The 16,958-nt window shown below is 40.0% G+C and overlaps 1 protein-coding gene and 1 pseudogene across 5 annotated transcripts in view; one reads left to right on the top strand and one right to left on the bottom strand.

The window, feature by feature from the left end:
- Hmgb1-ps18 (high-mobility group box 1, pseudogene 18) overlaps positions 1–16,958 on the top strand; it is a 600,236-nt pseudogene that overhangs the window by 483,434 nt on the left and 99,844 nt on the right.
- Trim24 (tripartite motif-containing 24) overlaps positions 1–16,958 on the bottom strand; it is a 124,775-nt gene that overhangs the window by 83,372 nt on the left and 24,445 nt on the right. For 2 of the 5 annotated variants that reach the window (XM_063286504.1, XM_063286503.1), the window contains exon 1: positions 63–214. The exons of the other annotated variants lie outside the window; for them this stretch is intronic. The gene's annotated coding sequence lies outside the window, so the exon portion shown is untranslated. Of the gene's footprint in view, positions 1–62; positions 215–16,958 lie in introns of those variants that run through there. 5 annotated transcript variants of the gene reach the window in all.

The following is a 16,958-nucleotide window of genomic DNA, read 5'->3' as shown; positions in this document are numbered from 1 at the left end:
GAGCAATATTGCCACTGGGTTATGGACTCAGGAATAGCTATTTGCTTTCTGTAATTCCTTACCTGCAGTATAAAATAAGGCTTCATCTACCTCGGACTGCTTTCCTAGGCCTTCAGGGGCTGGTTGGCAAAGGATACTTAGCTTCTCCTGGTCCTCTGATATCTACGTGTAATAAACCTCTATCATGGAACCTGTGTTGTTCTGTCTCACTGGACTTCTGTAAGTAAATAGTAAAAATGCAATAGAAGATGTAGCAAGCTGAAATAGTAACCAAGCTTCTTCACAAGGAAAATCAACAAACAAATCTCCCCCAAACCAGTGTAGTTTACTATGTCATACAAAGTAGACCATACCACAAGGACTATCATCAGAAAGTACTGTCTAGCAGGGGCTGGAGGGATTGAGCAAGCCTTTAATCCCAATGCTAGGAAGGCAGAGCAAGGCCATCTAGGTCTACAGAGCAAGTTCCTAGACAGTCAGAGCTACTGTCTAGTAATAAAGGGTCAGTTCTTTTAAGAACCTGCAATCCTAACGCACAATGTACCTAATAGACAGACACTTTAGAAATAAACACAGTTGGAAAGAGAAGATAAAGCTGCACTTGGAGATTTCAATTCTCCTCTCAAGAATCAACAGAGTAATGAGCAAAAGATAAAATCAGTAATAAGACGAGTCAAATAACTTGATAAAATGACATTTAGTTGTTACCCTACACTAGCAGAATGTAAATTTAAGTGTGAATGGAAAGTCATCAAGATGTAATATGCACTAAACAATAAAACATATTTTGAAAGAATTAAAAGCAGGGTTGGAGAGATGACACAGTGGTTAAAAGCTGCTCTTCTTCCAAAGGTCCTGGGTTTGGTTCTGAGCAATGTAGTACAAGTGCACATGCATGCAAAGGCCAAGTACTTGGCCTTTATAAAATAAAAATAAACTAAATTAAAAAAAACCAAACTAACACATACAGCCTGTTTCATAATCAAAATGAGATCATCTTAGAAATAAACCTGATGGCTATTCACACTGACTCCAGCAACTGGGAAACTCCCTTTGCAAATTCTGCAAACTGTGTAAACTCTTAAGGCAGGAAAGTGGCCAGGTCCCTGCCTGAGAGGATCCAGCAGGCAGGGACCAACCCCCAGACTTTCCTAATGGCTCTAACAAGGTCCTGCCCTACAAGAAAAAAAAAATCCCACCAATCCTTGAACAGGAAAATCCACAAATCCCTAAGCTCCCCCAAGCTCAGGACTTGAAATCCCACCAATCCTCACCTGGAAATCACCACCTAGAACTCTGCCCCCACCAAGAAATTCTACATAAACCTTCAATACTGTTAAGTTACCCGTGGGCAGCCAACCCTGGATTTGTCCCTCTCAATACTTTTTTTTTTTTTTTTTTTTTTTTTTTGCTGCCTCGTATGATTTCCTGATCTGCAAGAAGCCAGAAGTGAAGACTGGAGCAGGACCGAGGCTCCTGATCTCAGTGCAGCTGTGGATAACCTCCTATGAGAGCTGCAATGCTAAAGAGGAGAGGTGAAACAGAGCCATTACACTGTGCCACTCAGTTCAGCCAGGGATAGATAGCCTCCCTCAGGTCTGCTACACCTCTGCTGAGGAGGCTTCCTCTCAGAGCTGTGTGGTTCCTGGGCTCCTGGGTCTCAGGATACCCTTTCATTAGGACACTGTCCCACCTCAGAGTTGTGTGGTTCCTGGGCTCCCAAAACTCAAGACTCCGTTCAATTCAAGCAGGAACGCCAACAAACATATTTTCAAATAACTCATGGTTAAGAAATGATTTCTAAATTAATGATATAGATTTCTACCTGAACAATAATTTGAAAAATTAATGTGAAGGGCTTATACATTTGCCTCCATAACTATAATAAACACTTCAGTAATGTAAATAGGTGATATTCAAGTCTCATTGGTTAACAGCATGTACTACTTGCCCTTCCAGAGGCTCTGACCCCAGTTCCCCACACCAAGAGGTAGCTCACACAACTGTCTGTAACTCAGCTCCAAGGAATGGCTACCCTCTCCTGGCCTCCACAGACACTGCACTCATGTGCACATACCCACACTCTGATACATACACATACACATAGTTAAAAATAAAAGTATTGGAAACAACGGAGAAGAACAACTCCAGAAATAAATATATACACACAAAATACAGAACAAGTCTTTAACCAGAATTTCAGAAAGAAAATATAATGGGCAAGAATTCTGAAGAAATGAAATCTTGAAAGTCTCCAAGATTAGTGAATCCAAAAGAGAATGAAAAATATGGAATATGCAAAAATGGAAATCAAAGACAGAAACTTCTTTAAAGGAATAAATTATCATGAAAGAAAGAAGATTCTTATGCATAACAAAGCGGGTCAGAAAGCTAAATCCCCTCAAAACTGTCCAGTCAGTCTGGCACATACCTCATCCCTATAATCCCAGCAACCAGGAGGTACAACAGGCAGGAGGATCTAGAATTCAAGGCTAGCCTAGATTACATGAGACACTCCCCACCCTCTCTTACACACACACACACACACACACACACACACACACACACACACACACAAAGTGGGGAAAGGGGAAGCAGAGAAGGTAATAAAAACAAGGAGAGATCCTAAACTGAGCAGATTGTTATTAAATATTGAATAAAATATACTATTTGAAAAATTCTGTGATAAGTAAGTCTGACATAACAAACTTGAGAGTAAAATACAATGATGTCACCACCTCAGCAAACTAAGTTTCCTAAAATCATTTACTTTTAGGCTTTACTATTTATGTTGATAAAAACTTGTATGAATATACAAAATACTGGCTGAGTTCAAAGGTCAAACTTCTTTCCTCATCACCTTTTCATGCCCTCACTTTACTTCCCTTTAGGTAACTATCTTCCTTACTTGGTTTATTAAACCATTGTTAAACATTTTCTAGTTTATCCAATATTTAATTTTTTCTGTTTAAAAAAGTAGTTTTCTTACACAAAATGTAGCTACCTACTATATATACTACCTTTGCAGCTTGCCCCTGTTCACATACTATATTAGGGTGATTCATTTTATACCATTAAATATACAATAGGTCTGATTTTGTTATTCCTTCAGCCATAGATCCACATTGGATGATCATATCCCTGCTATACAATGTCTCTCCTCTAATGGCTTACTTTTAATCTTTTGTATTACAGAAGACATGATGAGTAACTGTATACATATCACTTTAGACTCGTGGCAGGAGTGCTTTTAAAATAGACTCCTAGAAGTGGGTTTGTGGGTCAAAGATAAAGGGATCACCAACATTTTAAAAACTGACAAATGTACCCTCATTGTAAATGCATGCTATCTAGTTTCACAAAGTCTCAGATAGAGAATGTTGACAAACTTTTGGATTGCTGCCCAATAGCTAAAATGTAGTTCTCTTGGTACAGTAAAATTTAATAGACATATTCATTAAAGCCTTAGCACCATTTCAAACTGGTCATTTGGGAATCAGAGGTGAATCAGATCTTGGTGAGTTCAAGTCCAGCCAATGTAACATAGTTGAAAAGTTTGGAGAGGTGGGCAGAAAGAAACATGGAGACAGAAGGGAAGGAGATAGAAGAGAGAATAAATTCTAAACTCTACCTCTGCAAGATGGAAACAGTGTTCTAAATGGCCCAAAAGAGATTACACAGACATACAACTTTGTCTTCCTTTTAAAGTAATCTAAATAAGCCCAACTCCAGCTGATATGTCTATAACAATCCCTAAAACCAAGGCTTAGTAAATATTGAGAAGAGGGTGCAGAAAGATTCTAAGAGCCAAAGGACCAGCTCATCTGCTCACAGAATATCCAGTTTTAAAAAAGGAGATTGGCATGGAGCAACCCACTGTGTCCTACACCACAGCAGTACCTGCCTCCCTAGAGCCAGGCTCTAACCCAACATGCACAAGTGAGACCCCACCACCACTGCCACCTTCGAGGACCCCATTGGCTCTACCCAGCCCAACTGGAGCTCTATCTTCCTTCTGGTTCCAGCCTGCACCAGCAGCAGGCACCTTATCCCACAATGCTGTCTGCCTCCCAGGAGGTCTCCCCAAACCTGAGACATGCCTCCTGGGAGGCTCAATCCAACTCAGGACACTCAGGCCAACCAAAACCAGAGACAACTAGATGTCGAAAGACAAGTGCAAGAACATAATCAACAGAAGCCAATACAATATGACACCATCTAAACCCAGCCCTCCTAATACAGCAAGCCCTGGATATCTTAACACACCTAAAGAAAAAGACTGTGACCTCAAATCCCATCTCGAGAAGATCATAGAGGCTTTTAAAAAGGATATAAATAATTTTCTTAAAGAAATATAGGAAAACACAATCAACAAGTTAGAAGCCCCTATAGAGAAAAACAAATCCCTTAAAGAAATACAGGAAAATTCAATTGAAGTGGAAAAGGAAATGAATAAAACAGTCCAATAGAAATAGAAGCAATAAAAAAAAAAAAAAACAAAAACAAACAAACCCACAAATGGAGGCAAACTTGGAGACAGAAATCTAGGAAAAAGAACAGGAACTACAGGTGTAAGCTTCACCAACAGAATAGAAGAGAGAGAATTGCAGGCATAGAAGATAGAGTAGAGGAAAAGATACATGGAACAAAGACAATGCCAAATGTAAAAAAGTTCCTACTCAAAACATTCAGGAAATTTGGAATGCTGTGTAATGACCAAACCTTAGAATAATGGGAGGACAACAATTCCCAGTTCAAAGGGCCAAAAAACATCTTCAACAAAAAACATAAAAGAAAACATTCCTAACCTAAAAATAGAGATGGCTATAAATGTATAAGAAGATTACAGAACACCAAATAGGTTGGCTGGAGCAGAAAAGAAACTCCCCCTTCCACATATAGAACAAAATTATACAAAACAAAGACTATTCAAAATTGCAAGGGAAAAAGCCCAAGTAAAATATAAAGGCAGACCTATCAAAATTACACCTGACACCTGACTTCTCAACAGAGATTCTAAAAGCCAGAAGATCCTGGACAGATATCATGCAGACCCTAAGAGAACACAGATATCAGCCTAGACTACTATACCTAGTAAAACTCTCAATCACCACAGATGGAGAGAACAAGATACTCTATGACAAAAAAAACCAAACCAAACCAAAACAAACAAACAAACAAAAAAAAACAAACATCAACAACAACAACAAAAACTTTCAACTAATACAGCCCTACAGGGGATAATAGGAGTAAAACTCCAACACAGAAGGTAAGTGCACTCAAAAAATTAATCAACTCATAGCAAAACCGAAAGAAGACAATCACGTATACTCAGTAACACCTCCAACATCAAAATAATTGGAACTAACAATTGTTGGTCATTAACATCTCTCAATGTCAGTGGACTCAATTATCCAATAAAAAGACACAGGCTAACAGACTGGACACACAAACAGAATCAATCACTCTTCTACATATAAGAAGCACATTTCAGCAACAAAAATAGACACTACTTCAGAGTAAAGGGCTGGAAAAAGGTTTTCCACACAAATGAACCCAAGAAACAAGCTGGAGTAGTCATTCTAATACCCAATAAAATAGACTTTCAACCAAAAAGTTGTCAAAAGAAATGGGAATGGATACTTTATACTCAAAGGAAATATCCACCAAGATGATGTTGCAATTTTGAGTATCTATGCCCCACATTTAAGGGCACCCGCATTTGTCAAAGAAACTTTACTAAAGCTCAAAACACACATTGAACCCCACCACTATAATAGTGGGGGACTTCAACATCCCACCCTCATCAGTGGACAGGTTTCAGTTTTCATTGAAACACAAAGTAAACAGAAAAACAATCAAACTAACAGAATGGATTCGACAGATATCTATAGAAACTTTCACCCCGAAACAAAAGAACATACTTTCTTTTCAGCATTTCACAGAACCTTCTCAAAAATTGACCATTTAATTGGGCACAAAGCAAATCTCCATAGATTCAAAATGATTGAAATAATCCCTTGTATCCTATCAACTCACAGATTAAGGCTGGACTTCAATAACAACAGACACAACAGAAAGCCCATATACTCATGGAAACTGAACGACTCTCTACTCAATGATAACTTGGTCAAAGAAGAAATAAAGAAAGATATTAAAGACTTTCTAGAATTCAATGAAATGAAGGCATCACACCCAAACTTATGAGATACAAAGAAAGCATTGCTAAAAGGAAAATTCATAGACTAAGTGCATTCATAAAGTATTTGGATAGATCTCATACTAACAACTTAACAACTCCCCTGAAAACTCTACAACAAAAAGAAGCAAACATACCCAAGAGAAGTAGAGAGCAGGAAATAGTCAAACTCTGGGCTGAATCAATCAACTGTAAACAAAGAGAACAATACAAAGAATCAACAAAACCAAGAGCTGATTCTTTGAGAAAATCAACAAAATAGACAAAGCCTTAGCTAAACTAAAGAAAAGGCACAAAGACAGTATCTAGGGGCCCAGGAGCAGCAGGTCCCCACCCCACGAGCAAACTTGAGCCTTGGGACCACAGGTAAGACCAACTTTTCTGCTGCAAGCGACCTGCCTGGTGAACTCAGGACACACAGAGGCAAAAGTCCTCTAGGACCGGACACTTCCGGTATTTAACGGGAGTCCCAAACCGGCGGATACCTGCCCGCAGCAGCTCTCTGCTCCCAAACCCCATGGGAGAGAGCCCTCACCGCCTGCTCAGGTGGGCACTCCTGAGGCTGCAGAGCGGAAGAGACCACCAACACTGCCCACCCCTGCCCACATCCCTGGCCCAAGAGGAAACTGTATATGGCCTCTGGGTTCCCGTAGAGGAGGGCCCAGGAGCAGCAGGTCCGCTGTGTCTAAGACACCACCGGAACCTGAAGGGACCGACCAGATAAACAGTTCTCTGCACCCAAATACCGTGGGAGGGAGAGCTAAACCTTCAGAGAGGCAGACACGCCTGGGAAACCAGAAGAGACTGCACTCTGCACACATCTCTGACGCCAGAGGAAAACACCAAACGCCATCTGGAACCCTGGTGCACGGAAGCTCCCAGAAAGGGCGGCGGAGATCTTCCTGGTTGCTGCCACCACGGAGAGCTCATAAGCAACAGGTTACTGTATCCTGCAAAACTCTCAATTAACATAGATGGAGAAACCAAGATATTCCATGACAAAACCAAATTTACACAATATCTTTCTACAAATCCAGCACTACAAAGGATAATAAATGGTAAAGCCCAACATAAGGAGGCAAGCTATAACCTAGAAGAAGCAAGAAACTAATTGTCTTGGCAACAAAACAAAGAGAATGAAAGCACACAAACATAACCTCACACCCAAATATGAATATAACGGGAAGCAATAATCACTATTCCTTAATATCTCTCAACATCAATGGCCTCAACTCCCCAATAAAAAGAAATAGATTAACAAACTGGATACGCAACGAGGACCCTGCATTCTGCTGCCTACAGGAAACACACCTCAGAGACAAAGACAGACATTACCTCAGAGTGAAAGGCTGGAAAACAACTTTCCAAGCAAATGGTCAGAAGAAGCAAGCTGGAGTAGCCATTTTAATATCAAAATCGGCTCTTGCTCTTGTTCTCTCTCGATCTTCCCTCTTTGTCCCTTTTCCCCCATTTCCCTCCCCTTCCCCTCCACATGCTCATGCCCGGCCTCTACTCCTCTCCTCTTCTACTCTTGTCCTTACATTAAATCTCTCCACGTGGAAAAAAAAATATATCAAAATCAATTTTCAACTAAAAATCATCAAAAAAGATAAGGAAGGACACTTCATATTCATCAAAGGAAAAATCCACCAAGATGAACTCTCAATCCTAAATATCTATGCCCCAAATACAAGGGAACCTACACACGTAAAAGAAACCTTACTAAAGCTCAAAACACACATTGCACCTCACACAATAATAGTAGGAGATTTCAACACCCCACTCTCATCAATGGACAGATATGGAAACAGAAACTAAACAGACGTAGACAGACTAAGAAAAGTCATGAGCCAAATGGACTTAACAGATATTTATAGAACATTCTATCCTAAAGCAAAAGGATATGCCTTCTTCTCAGCTCCTCATGGTACTTTCTCCAAAATTGACCATATAATTGGTCAAAAAACGGGCCTCAACAGGTACAGAAAGATAGAAATAATCCCATGTGTGCTATCAGACCACCATGGCCTAAAGCTGGTCTTCAATAACAATAAGGGAAAAATGCCCACATATATGTGGAAATTGAACAATGCTCTACTCAATGATAACCTAGTCAAGGAAGAAATAAAGAAAGAAATTAAAGACTTTGTAGAATTTAATGAAAATGAAGGTACAACATACCCAAACTTATGGGACACAATGAAAGCTGTGCTAAGAGGAAAACTCATAGCGCTGAGTGCCTGCAGAAAGAAACAGAAAAGAGCATATGTCACCTGCTTGACAACACACCTAAAATCTCTAGAACAGAAAGAAGCAAATACACCCAGGAGGAGTAGAAGGCAGGAAATAATCAAACTCAGAGCTGAAATCAACCAAGTAGAAACAAAAAGGACCATAGAGAGAATCAACAGAACCAAAAGTTGGTTCTTTGAGAAAATCAACAAGATAGATAAACCCTTAGCCAGACTAAGGAGAGGACACAGTGTGTCCAAATTAACAAAATCAGGAATGAAAAGGGAGACATAACTACAGATTCAGAGGAAATTCAAAAAAATCATCAGATCTTACTATAAAAGCCTATATTCAACAAAACTTGAAAATCTGCAGGAAATGGACAATTTCCTAGACAGATACCAGGTACCGAAGTTAAATCAGGAACAGATAAACCAGTTAAACAACCCCATAACTCCTAAGGAAATAGAAGCAGTCATTAAAGGTCTCCCAACCAAAAAGAGCCCAGGTCCAGACGGGTTTAGTGCAGAATTCTATCAGACCTTCATAGAAGACCTCATACCAATATTATCCAAACTATTCCACAAAATTGAAACAGATGGAGCACTACCGAATTCCTTCTATGAAGCCACAATTACTCTTATACCTAAACCACACAAAGACCCAACAAAGAAAGAGAACTTCAGACCAATTTCCCTTATGAATATCGACGCAAAAATACTCAATAAAATTCTGGCAAACCGAATCCAAGAGCACATCAAAATAATCATCCACCATGATCAAGTAGGCTTCATCCCAGGCATGCAGGGATGGTTTAATATACGGAAAACCATCAACGTGATCCATTATATAAACAAACTGAAAGAACAAAACCACGTGATCATTTCATTAGATGCTGAGAAAGCATTTGACAAAATTCAACACCCCTTTCATGATAAAAGTCCTGGAAAGAACAGGAATTCAAGGCCCATACCTAAACATAGTAAAAGCCATATACAGCAAACCAGTTGCTAACATTAAACTAAATGGAGAGAAACTTGAAGCAATCCCTCTAAAATCAGGGACTAGACAAGGCTGCCCACTCTCTCCCTACTTATTCAATATAGTTCTTGAAGTTCTAGCCAGAGCAATCAGACAACAAAAGGAGGTCAAGGGGATACAGATCGGAAAAGAAGAAGTCAAAATATCACTATTTGCAGATGATATGATAGTATATTTAAGTGATCCCAAAAGTTCCACCAGAGAACTACTAAAGCTGATAAACACCTTCAGCAAAGTGGCTGGGTATAAAATTAACTCAAATAAATCAGTTGCCTTCCTCTACACAAAAGAGAAACAAGCCGAGAAAGAAATTAGGGAAACGACACCCTTCATAATAGACCCAAATAATATAAAGTACCTCGGTGTGACTTTAACCAAGCAAGAAAAGATCTGTACAATAAGAACTTCAAGACTCTGAAGAAAGAAATTGAAGAAGACCTCAGAAGATGGAAAGATCTCCCATGCTCATGGATTGGCAGGATTAATATAGTAAAAATGGCCATTTTACCAAAAGCGATCTACAGAGTCAATGCAATCCCCATCAAAATACCAATCCAATTCTTCAAAGAGTTAGACAGAACAATTTGCAAATTCATCTGGAATAACAAAAAACCCAGGATAGCTAAAACTATCCTCAACAATAAGACTTCAGGGGGAATCACTATCCCTGAACTCAAGCAGTATTACAGAGCAATAGTGATAAAAACTGCATGGTATTGGTACAGAGACAGACAGATAGACCAATGGAACAGAATTGAAGACCCAGAAATGAACCCACACACCTATGGGCACTTGATTTTTGACAAAGGAGCCAAAACCATCAAATGGAAAAAAAAATAGCATTTTCAGCAAATGGTGCTGGTTCAACTGGAGGTCAACATGTAGAAGAATGCAGATAGATCTATTCTTATCACCCTGTACAAAGCTTAAGTCCAAGTGGATAAAGGACCTCCACAACAAACCACATACACTCAAACTAATAGAAGAAAAACTAGGGTAGCATCTGGAACACATGGGCACTGGAAAAAATTTCCTGAACAAAACACCAATGGCTTATGCTGTAAGATCAAGAATCGACAAATGGGATCTCATAAAACTGCAAAGCTTCTGTAAGGCAAAGGACACTGTGGTTAGGACAAAACGGCAACCAACAGATTGGGAAAAGATCTTTACCAATCCTACAACAGACAGAGGCCTTATATCCAAAATATACAAAGAACTCAAGAAGTTAGACCGTAGGGAGACAAATAACCCTATTAAAAATGGGGTTCAGAGCTAAACAAACAATTCACAGCTGAGGAATGCCAAATGGCTGAGAAACACCTAAAGAAATGTTCAACATCTTTAGTCATAAGGGAAATGCAAATCAAAACAACCCTGAGATTTCACCTCACACCAGTGAGAATGGCTAAGATCAAAAACTCAGGTGACAGCAGATGCTGGCGAGGATGTGGAGAAAGAGGAACACTCCTCCATTGTTGGTGGGATGGCAGACTGGTAAAACCATTCTGAAAATCAGTCTGGAGGTTCCTCAGAAAATTGGACATTGAACTGCCTGAGGATCCAGCTATACCTCTCTTGGGCAGATACCCAAAAGATGCCCCAACATATAAAAAAGATATGTGCTCCAGTGTGTTCATAGCAGCCTTATTTATAATAGCCAGAAGCTGGAAAGAACCCAGATGCCCTTCAACAGAGGAATGGATACAGAAAATGTGGTACATCTACACAATGGAATATTACTCAGCTATCAAAAACAATGACTTTATGAAATTCGTAGGCAAATGGTTGGAACTGGAAAATATCATCCTGAGTGAGGTAACCCAATCACAGAAAAACACACATGGTATGCACTCATTGATAAGTGGCTATTAGCCCAAATGCTTGAATTACCTAGATGCCTAGAACACATGAAACTCAAGACAGATGATCAATATGTGAATGCTTCACTCCTTCTTTAAAAGGGGATCAAGAATACCCTTGGCAGGGAATTAAGAGGCAAAGATTAAGACAGACACAGAAGGAACACCCATTCAGAGCCTGCCCCACATGTGGCCCATACATATACAGCCATCCAATTAGAGAAGATGGATGAAGCAAAGAAGTGCAGGCAGACAGGAGCCAGATGTAGATCTCTCCTGAGAGACACAGCTAGAATATAGCAAATACAGAGGCGAATGCCATCAGCAAACCACTGAAATGAGAACGGGACCCCCATTGAAGGAATCAGAGAAAGAACTGGAAGAGCTTGAAGGAGCTCGATACCCCTTATGAACAACAATGCCAAGCAACCAGAGCTTCCAGGGACTAAGCCACTACCTAAGGACTATACATCGATTGACCCTGGACTCTGACCTCATAGGTAGCAATGAATATTCTAGTAAGATCACCAGTGGAAGTGGAAGCCCTTGGTCCTGCTAAGACTGAACCCCCAGTGAACGTGATTGTTGGGGGGAGGGAGGCAATGGGGGGAGGGTGGGGAGGGGAACACCCACAAAGAAGGGGAGGGGGAGGGATTAGGGGGATGTTTGCCCGGAAACCGGGAAAGGGAATAACACTCGAAATGTAAATAAGAAACACTGAAGTTAATAAAAAAAAAAAGATAGTATCTAAATTAATAAAATCAGAAATGAAAAAGGAAGCATAACAACAGCATAACTGAGGAAATCTAAAAAATTAGATCTTACTTCAAAAGCTTGTACACCACCAAACTGTAAATCTAAACGAAATGGATGAATTTCTAGACAGATACCATATACCAAAGTTAAGTCAAGTTCAGGTAAGCTATCTAAACAGTACTACAATCCCTAAAGAAGCAGAAACAGTCATTAAAAGTCTCCCAACCAAAAAAGGCCTGAAGCCAGAAGGTTTTAGGGCAGAATTCTACCAGACATTCAAAGATGAGCTAATCCAATACTTCTCAAACTATTCCACAAAATAGAAACAGAACACTGCCAAACTCATTCTATGAAGCCACAGTCACCATGATATTAAAGCCACATAAAGACTCAACAAAGAAAGAACTTGAAACCAATTTCACTTACAAACATCAACACAAAAATACTCAATCAAATTCTTGTAGAATCCAAGAACACATCAAATATATCATTCACTACCATTAAGTAGGCTTCATCCCAGGAATGTAGGGATGATCCAATATATAAAAGTCCATCAACATAATCTACTCTATAAACAAAATGACAGACAAAAATCACATGATCATCCCACTAGATGCTGAAAAGCCTTTGACAAAATCTAACACCCCTTCCTGTTAAAAAGTCTTGGAGAGCTCAGGGATTCAAGGCACATACCTAAACATTAATAAAAAGCAATATACAACAAGCCAATAGCTAACATCAGATTAAATGGAGAGAAACTTAAAGCAATTCCAGTAAAATCAGGGACAAGACAAGGCTGCCCACTCTTCTCCTATTTACTCAATATAGTTCTTGAAGTTCTAGCTAGAGCAATAAGACAACAAAAGGAGATCAAGGGAAGACAAGTTGGAAAAGAAGTCAAGGTATCGCTATTCACAGGCAATAGGATAGTGTACATAAGCAATCCCCAAAATTCTCCCAGAGAACTCCTTCATCTGATAAACACCTTCAGAAAATGGGCTGGATATAAAATTAACTCAAAGGAATCAGTAGCCCTCCTCCGTACAAATGAAAAATGGGCAGAGAAGAAATTTAAGATGTCAGAAGATGACATCTCTCATGCTTGTGGATAGGTAGGATTAACATGGTAAAAATGGCCATCTTACAAAAAGCAATCAGATTTAATGCAATCCCCACAAAAATTCCAACTTTATATGGAAAACCCAAAAGTCCCAGGATAGCCCAAACAATACTGAGCAACAAAAGAACCTCTGGAAGAATCACCATTCTAGACCTCAAGCTTTACTGTAGAGCAATAGTGATAAAAACTGCATGGAACTGGTACAGAAAGAAACAGTTTGATCAATGGAATAGAATCAAAGACCCAGAAATAAAGCCACATACCTATGAACACTAGATTTTTGACAAAGAAGTCAAATCCCATAAAATGGAAAAAAAAAGCATCTCCAACAAAAGGTGCGGGTCTAATTGGATGTCTGCATGTAGAATAAAAATAGATCCATAGTTACTACTGTGCACAAAACTCAAGTCCAAATGGATTAAGGACCTCAAAATAAAACCAGACATGCTGAATCTAACAGAAGAGAAAGTAGTAGGAAAAAGGCTTGATTGCATTATTATAGGAGACAATTTCCTGAACAGAACACCAATGGTCCATGCCATAAGGTCAACAATAGATGATACATAGGACCTCATGAAACCGAAACATTTGGCAGTCCACAGATTGGGAAACCGTCTTCACTAACCCTACATCTGACTGAGGGCTAATATATAAAATACATAAAGTACTCAAGAAGGTAAACTTCAATGAACCAAATAACACAAAAAATGTGGCAGAGGGGTTGGGGATTTGGCTCAGTGGTAGAGCGCTTGCCTAGCAACCACAAGGCCCTGGGTTTGGTCCCCAGCTCCGGAAAAAAAAAAAAAATGTGGCAGAACTAAACAGACAATTTTTTTTTTTAATTTGAGAAGTTTATTAATCAATTCACCCATTCCCAAGGCAAATATTTGGGTGACCATTATATACAGGGAACTATCACAGCCCACTAGATTACAAGGACAAATACAACACAAAATTGTCAACTCCCTTGTCTGGCCTCTGTGGAAACCAGGCAAGCAGAGATACCCAGACAAAATACCCATAAGTAGGGCTGGGGATTTAGCTCAGTGGTAGAGCGCTTACCTAGGAAGCGCAAGGCCCTGGGTTCGGTCCCCAGCTCCGAAAAAAAAAAAAAAAAAGAACCAAAATACCCATAAGCATAAAGTAAAATAAAAAATAAGTTTAAAAATCTAAAATATCCACATATAAGCAAATGCAAAGCATATTTATCTTTCTGGGCTCCATCACTAAGGATTCTTTTTTTATTTTTTATTTTTTTTATTAACTTGAGTATTTCTTATTTACATTTCGAGTGTTATTCCCTTTCCCGGTTTACAGGCCAACATCCCCCTAATCCCTCCCCCTCCCCTTCTTTATGGGTGTTCCCCTCCCCATCCTCCCCCCATTGCCACCCTCCCCCCAACAATCACGTTCACTGGGGGTTCAGTCTTAGCAGGACCAAGGGCTTCCCCTTCCACTGGTGATCTTACTAGAATATTCATTACTACCTATGAGGTCAGAGTCCAGGGTCAGTCCATGTATAGTCTTTAGGTAGTGGCTTAGTCCCTGGAAGCTCTGGTTGCTTGGCATTGTTGTACATATGGGGGTCTCGAGCCCCTTCAAGCTCTTCCAGTTCTTTCTCTGATTCCTTCAACGGGGGTCCTGTTCAGTTCAGTGGTTTGCTGCTGGCATTCACCTCTGTATTTGCTGTATTCTGGCTGTGTCTCTCAGGAGAGATCTACATCTGGCTCCTGTCTGCCTGCACTTCTTTGCTTCATCCATCTTGTCTAATAGGGTGGCTGTATATGTATGGGCCACATGTGGGGCAGGCTCTGAATGGGTGTTCCTTCTGTGTCTGTCTTAATCTTTGCCTCTTAATTCCCTGCCAAGGGTATTCTTGATCCCCTTTTAAAGAAGGAGTGAAGCATTCACATTTTGATCATCTGTCTTGAGTTTCATGTGTTCTAGGCATCTAGGTAATTCAAGCATTTGGGCTAATAGCCACTTATTAATGAGTGCATACCATGTGTGTTTTTCTGTGATTGGGTTACCTCACTCAGGATGATATTTTCCAGTTCCAACCATTTGCCTACGAATTTCATAAAGTCATTGTTTTTGATAGCTGAGTAGTATTCCATTGTGTAGATGTACCACATTTTCTGTATCCATTCCTCTGTTGAAGGGCATCTGGGTTCTTTCCAGCTTCTGGCTATTATAAATAAGGCTGCTATGAACACACTGGAGCACATATCTTTTTTATATGTTGGGGCATCTTTTGGGTATCTGCCCAAGAGAGGTATAGCTGGGTCCTCAGGTAGTTCAATGTCCAATTTTCTGAGGCACCTCCAGACTGATTTCCAGAATGGTTGTACCAGTCTGCCATCCCACCAACAATGGAGGAGTGTTCCTCTTTCTCCGCATCCTCGCCAGCATCTGCTGTCACCTGAGTTTTTGATCTTAGCCATTCTCACTGGTGTGAGGTGAAATGTCAGGGCTGTTTTGATTTGCATTTCCCTTATGACTAAAGATGTTGAACATTTCTTTAGGTGTTTCTCAGCCATTTGGCATTCCTCAGCTGTGAATTGTTTGTTTAGCTCTGAACCCCATTTTTTAATAGGGTTATTTGTCTCCCTGCAGTCTAACTTCTTGAGTTCTTTGTATATTTTGGATATAAGGCCTCTATCTAAACAGACCATTCTTAGCAGAGTAAATCTTGAATGGCCCGGAAACACTTAAAAGAAATAAATGCTCAACATTCTTAGTCATCAGGGAAATGCAAATAAAATGATCTCAAAATTGGCTAAGATCAAAAACTCAAATGACAGCACATGTTCGTGAAAATCAAGAGAAAGAGGAACACTCTTCCATTGCTCATGGGACTGCAAACTTGTACAACCACTCCTCAGAAAACTGGAAATAGTTCTTCAAGACCCAGCTATACCATTTCTGGATATATCCCAAGGACACCTATTAAACCATGTTCATAGCAGCTTTATTTGTAATAGCCAGAAAATGAAAACAACCCCAGATGACCCTCAATTGAAGAATGGACACAGAAAATGTGGTTCATTTACACAATGGAATACAATATAGCTATGAAAAACAAAAACATCATGAATTTTGCAGGCAAATGAATGGAACTAGAAAATATCCTGAGTGAGGAAACCAAGATCCAAAAGGACAAGATAGTATGCTATAAGTTTAATTTTTTTCAAAGCCAATTTTAATGATAGTTCTTAAATGCTTTAACCTCCCTTTTCGTCCACCACCCAGCAGACGTAGAAGAAAAGAAAGGATTCGAGGGAAGTGGACCTGTTTAGAAATGGTTCTTTGGAGCAAATCCCATCAGGAAGTCAACAATTCAGTACACTGGTTGGCAGCGGCAGCTCAGTCTACTCACAAACAGTTCACAGAGGTAGCTGCAGTGGTCGCAGGTCTTGCAGGCCTCCACCAAATTAGTGTGAGTCAGCAGAAGGGCCAACAGGAACACCAGGAGACGTTCTCAGCTGTGCAGCGAAGTGAAGATCAGCGAAGACCAACAAGTATTGCACAGCTAGCTCTACCAGCAAGCATCAAGCTCCTCTCCCAGTCTGTTGAGTCCTATTTATACTCTCTCCAAACACCCTGTGTCCTCCATGGTTCTTGCCTCACAATGTATGTCATGCGAGTCTGTCTCAGCTGACATCACTCTGCCAATCAGCCTGAATCTGCGGAAGCATCGAGAAACTACAGCACACCATCCTTAGTTTTTGGGGACATTTCTCTCTGA

Source organism: Rattus norvegicus, chromosome 4 (genome assembly GCF_036323735.1).
Source record: "Rattus norvegicus strain BN/NHsdMcwi chromosome 4, GRCr8, whole genome shotgun sequence".
In the NCBI taxonomy this organism is placed as follows: domain Eukaryota; kingdom Metazoa; phylum Chordata; class Mammalia; order Rodentia; family Muridae; genus Rattus; species Rattus norvegicus.
Note: the sequence above shows the minus strand (reverse complement) of the source record. Positions and strands in the feature narration are given on the sequence as shown.